Here is a 6,039-nt window from a genome sequence, read left to right as displayed (position 1 = left end):
AAAGAGGGTAACATAACTTCCTTGCAAAGCAGATCTATAGTACTGTTACTCAGTGACTGACAGAGGTTCCACGGGTGGGTGGGGTAGGGTAGGCAACTGAAAGAACATGAGAGATACTGTTGGCAAATTTGACATCTTTATTTCCAGCAGTTGTGCAGCTGCGCCTCTTAGCAGGGCTCTCTGGGTACATTTGTTTGCTTCCCTTTAGCCAGCCCTGTTGCTGCCATTATTATTCTCAAAGAGTAGAAAGAAGTCATAGTGAGGAGAGTACATGGCCCAGATACACAATGGTGGCTACGTGCCAGTAAAGTGGCCTTGGTTCCAGAAGTTATTTACATGGGAAAGTGGAAAGATGTGCCTGCGCTGGAGTACTGTTGTCACAGAACCCGGTCTCCCAGGTTCCCCAGCCTGTAGAGACTGAGCCAGAGTAGCGCCATCTTGTGCTTTCCTGGCTCCCTACAGGAATTTTCTGCTCAAAACATCTACAATCACACGCAGGCTTTCTATGGTCCAGCTCTCCTTGGCTAGGGCCATGCCTGTCAAACTGGTCTTCTAAAAACGTACTGCTTCTAATGTTATATAAATTACTGCTATACTCTCTCTCAAGTGAACGTTTAAAAAAAGGTAATAAATGAAAACAAGAGGCAAGAAAAAAATGTCATAGGATTGTCCTGCTACAATATTGTATATGGTTAGATTTCTAAATTTCTGTGTAAAATTTGTAATTGTTTATTTATTTATTTACTATTTTTTAATTTTTTTTGACTGAACCAGCCCTTGGGCTTGCCAGAAAAGAGCTTATTCTACTGAGTTATCTCCCCAGCCCCATTAATTTTTTTATTCTTTTTATTTTTTTTCACATTCTGTATGGATTGAAAGTTTAGCATATCAATGATTGACAGAAAATACCTGATCCATGTTACATCTAAGGCGTTTGATATTCAGACAGATACTGATGTTATTGCTAAAAATATTTTGCTTTAGAAATTGGTAAGATGGATGAAATTCTGCACTGGCGATAAGCGGCCTGTTTCTCACTGGCCACCACAAATAGGATAGTAGACGGAAAAGTGCAGAATGTTTCACGTTGTGGCTCTACTTACTGGTGTGACACTGTGACAGCGAATTTGCTGCCTTCAGCCGCCATTGTTGGGATCCAGAGAGTAGAGGGTAACCCACGGCCATGATGAGTCTTCTTGTTTCCATCTACCAGTGAGTCTCATACTGTCATCTATGAAAGAACCTTCTGGGAAAGTGTTTCCGCACTTCGCATGGGGCAGATCCAGTGGGCTTGGCATGAGCATGAGAAACATTTCTTTTTAACTTTAGCGAATTCTGACACAGGTGCTATTCTTTGAATGGCAATGGTTTTTAAAGAGTTTTAAATACATGATGCTTAGCCATGGCACCAGTTTAACAGGAACAGCTGCCCAAATCTCAGTGAAACTGTGGGGTTTTTTTGTGTGTTTTTTCCTTCTTCTTCTGTATTTAGGACAGAGTCTACAGGGTCTCACTAGTGACTCTCCTGTTTTCAGCTCCCCAAGCGCTGGGATTACAGGTGCGCGCCACCACGCCCAGTCTCAATCAGAGTATCAGCGTGCCTATCGGGCAGGGCTGGCACGGCACAACGAGGATTGAATCCAGCCGCTGCGCTCTGCCTAAGGAGGCACTTTAGTCTGCTGAGCTCTCAAGCCGGCCCAACTGTGTTCTTTTGAATGACCACAGTAGAAGCTGCCATTTGCCAAAGAAGCAGTTACTAAGCTCTAAGCATTTTGTTTCCCTTTAGCAGAGTAGGAAGAAGTCACAGAGAGGTGAGTGAGTTTTTATCATGTGCTAGTTTCAGAAGAGGGACCCTGAAGATGTCTGGCTGCCCCTGAGACCGACAGACTTCTCTATTATGCTTTTTTTTTTTTTTCTTTTTTTTGGCGGAACCAGGGATTGAACTCAGACCCTTGTGCTTGCCAGGGAAGCACTTATTCCACTGAGCCATCTCCCAGGCCCCCCAAATCTCTATTATGTTTTGATGAACTTCTCAAAGGTTGTGTCTTCAGAATCCTTTGCAAAACTTGTTCAAACATTTCTGGGGCCCACTCACAAGATTTTTGTACGTCTGAGATGGGTCTGGAGAAATCACATTTCTATCAAATTCCGGCGAAAGCCAATGCTATCTGAGAAGCAGAACGCTGGCTGTGGGTCCTGCCCTTTTGGGAGCTGCATGCTTTGTAACTTTAGCAGTCCTAGCACCCCACACAGGACAACTTAGAAAAGGCTCATGTTCCTTCCACAGTTGCTGAGACAACACATGCCTGACAAGTGGACATGAAGCTGCTGCTGTCAGATCGTAAGCGTCTCTAGGTGTTTCCTCCGGGGGTTTGAAGTTATTGTGCCACATTTCTCATGCAGAAAGAAGAACCCTCGTGCTGGTTCTTTCATAAGAATTCTTTTGTTCTGTTCTTTGTTTTTTTCTTTTCTTACTTTAAAAATGCCCACAACTGCTGTACGGTGCAGCTATTTCAATTAATCAATGTTAACAAAATGCCAACCAAGTTAGTACTACATAACCAGATGGTAAGATCACCAGGTCCCTATGTATTCTTCCTCATTTAGCTTTTATTTTTTTAACTTTAATGTAACTCAAGTAGATATTAATAAAGAAAATATTTTAAAAATCTTGCTTTCATGAAAAAAATTCCATAACATAATCATTAGAGAATATCAATGATAATTAAAACATACTGTGTATCATGCCAGGGATTAGGGAGATAGCTCAGTAACTGTCTAAGCACTCGTCTGGCAAGCGTAAGGACACAGGTGTGATCCCCAGTGCTGCACCCCAGGCCCTCCCTCAAATGCTGGGCACTTCTGGCCAGTCGCTGAAACCAGATGTGGTGGCACACACCTGTAATCCCAGCACTGGGGAAGATGAGACAGGAAGATCACTATGAGTCTGAGCTACATAGTGAGACTCTCTATCACATAAATAAATAAATAAATAAATAAATAATTTTTATAAGAATGGCTAAAGTATGATTTTGCTCTTTGAAATACTAAAAAAAAAGTGAATTCTTCAAAGACTAAGAGTCAATTCCCTAGATAGTCAAGTTTCTAAAGTTGACTCAGGAAAGAAAAATTGTGACAGTTTACCAACTTTGATTACACAAGGTTGAGTGGGAAATTTCCAATTTGTAAAATAAAATGTAATAAATAAAGACTAAAGAAAAACTGTGTCTTTATATATAAAAAGGCCAAAACATTACTCAAAGTACAAGTTATGAATAAAAAAAAGATTCTTTTTTCCCTTTATGTTAATTGTCCTGTGGACATCTTGTAGCAATTCCAGGGTTGACTTTCAACAGAAGTATCTAGGTCTACTGCAAGCAAGAATAAAGACTATTAAATTAATTTAAAAAAAGAATAAAGATTGTTTTTTAAGGAGGATGTAGTTCAGCTCTAGTTCTTTTTGTTCCCTCCAAGATTGCATCTATGTCTGCTAAGCCATTCCTACAGCAAGCTGGAAGAAGGCCAGCAGGGTCAAGTAAACAAGACCCTGAGAATTTTCTATACAATATGAGGGCAATTCTCTCCATGTTGCTAAGTGAAGTGAGCAATCTCTGAGGCAAAAGTCCCTGGTGACTTTGTTCTCTCCTGGTATATGGCAGACATATGAAAGATCTACAGCTCTAGTAAGAAAGCCACCTCTGTGAGGCCTCTTATTTTATAGGGTTGTCTAATAAAAGTTTAACCTTCTGGATGAATCCCCTCAATACAGAGTCTACCAAGCAGAAATAAAATCCTGGACCTCTTGGAAAGCCTTCCACTGCAACTTTGGGGCTGGACTACGGCGTAATGAAGCACCAGACCAGGGGAAAAAACCTACTACACTGCATTGAGCTTTTCCAGTGGCCAAGCAAATAATTATGCTGCTGTCCTGAATAGAACCCTAGGAGAGGACAGACAGGTGACTCATATATGAAAGTGCTTGGAGTATCTAGCACTCTGGAAAACAGTAGTAGAATCTGAGCCCTATTAAGTGCCTAATTTATCTAATCATTTTTTTCTAGGAAAAAAAATTGAGATGATAGCAAAACTGGGCTCAGGATTCAGCAAAGTTTAGAGTATGCATTAATGTGAGACAACAAACTATGCAGGTTAATTGTGAGAGGAATGCATATGCTGCCCTGCCACTCACTGGGGTTGTGACCGTGGTGAGGAACTTTCTCAAAGGGATGACACCAGGGTTTTCGTACTAAGCTAAACCAGGCCTTTTATTTTTCTATCTTTTTTTTTTTTTTTTTTTTGCCAGAGTCTCAGTAAATTATCCGAGTTCCAACTTGTGATACTCCTGCCTCAGCTCTCCAGAGTGCTGGGAGGATAGGTACGCGCTACTATGCTTATATTTCTTTTTAAGTAAGGTTTTTGTGGGTATCACGTGATTGTGTGTTAGCCCATAGGAAACATCCAATGAATGATAAGAGGTAGTTACTTTCACTCACATTTTAACTGTAAATTTAGCAAAGGTAAAAAATCTTTTTCATCAAAATATGCAGATATATCTATATCTATTTTTATAGCATCTTGTGTATAATTTTAAAAAGTTTGTGGATTTTTCTGTGGCATATTAATAACTACTTGGGGTCCTCAATTATGCACAATATAAAATGTTTTCTATGGTTATCATTAATCTACCATTAAATGGGTTGAACTTTGCAATATTTTTTTTTCCTATTTTTGGTAGACTTTTCAGTGTACTCCCATGACAACTGAATGTGAAATTCCAATGTAACCTGGAAGCTCCTTGACCCTTGAAGTCTGGTCACACCTAGCCAGGACCCTAATTCCTGGCTGCGGTGTGCAAAACTTTTCATATGAGTCCCTGCGACTGTACTGTCACACTTGTTGTGGTTCCTTTTTGGCCCTTGCTAGCACTTTAGATTTTGTTTCTCTTGAACTCTAATACCCTGCACACAAAACCAGCACCTTTACTCATTTTCATAATGTATTGACCTTGGACATTTCGGACTTTGGTGAACGGTCACATTGTGGAGCAGAGTGTTTCACCACATTGATCTCTTTATTCATCTCTCACTTTCTTCCTCTTTGGCACATTGAAGAATTTATCCCTTTGCCTCTGAAGGAGTGTAGGGATGCCACCTTGGAATATGACACCCTCGTATGCTGATGTTTTTAAAGTCCCTTGTCGATCAACAGATGTTGGAAAGGGTTGTCTTGTGATATCCCTGAAGACCAGGCTACCAAAGAGGAAAATGATTGCCTTAGCTCTTATCTTTGTGGTTCTGCCAACTTTAGAGTACAAGAAGACTATGGAATGTCGCATTAGACAGACTTTGTCACAAACTATTACGTGTCTCCTAGGTCTGGTCTGTCCAACTTCTGAAGAGTCTCATTTACAAACTATTGCTTCTATGATGGACCCATTCATCCACCTACCATTTACTACCTCACAAAATTGCCTGCATTCTTTCACCTGCCTTTGCTTTAAGAAAAATGGTAAATAAGCAGCTGAATCCAGTGAGAATTCAGTACTCACTTTCCTGTGCTGTCCCTGTGTGCACAAGTTTGAATGCCCTTTTCCTCCCCCAGGATCTGTCTACTGTCAGTTTAATTTAAGTAAACTGAAACAGGATGGGGAAGAGTTCCCTTCATCCCTGCACCTCATTCATCTGTAGTCCTCAGCTGTATCTCTAGGCAGCAAGAGTTTTTTCAACTGTTTTTCAAAAAATGTTTTATTGAAAATGTTTTTGTTATTCTTGTTGTTATTACTATTTCTCTTCTAATGGCAACTTGGTGAAAGAATATTCTCTCGAACTTTCATTCATATACATTAATGTCATTTGTGACTAAGGTATCTCTTCTTTGCTCAAAATCTGGGACTGTACTCATCACATAATTCAGATTTACCTATTGGGTAAGAGAAAAAAGAAAAACAGAAAAGAAGGAGAACTAGAGGGAAGGAAAAAAACAGGGAAGGAAGGAGAAGGAGGAAGAGAAGAAGAAGGAGGAGGAGGAGGAAGAGGGGGA

The sequence above is a fragment of the Octodon degus genome, unplaced genomic scaffold, assembly GCF_000260255.1.
Source record: "Octodon degus isolate 3935 unplaced genomic scaffold, OctDeg1.0 scaffold00185, whole genome shotgun sequence".
In the NCBI taxonomy this organism is placed as follows: domain Eukaryota; kingdom Metazoa; phylum Chordata; class Mammalia; order Rodentia; family Octodontidae; genus Octodon; species Octodon degus.
This window is presented reverse-complemented; position numbering follows the sequence as displayed.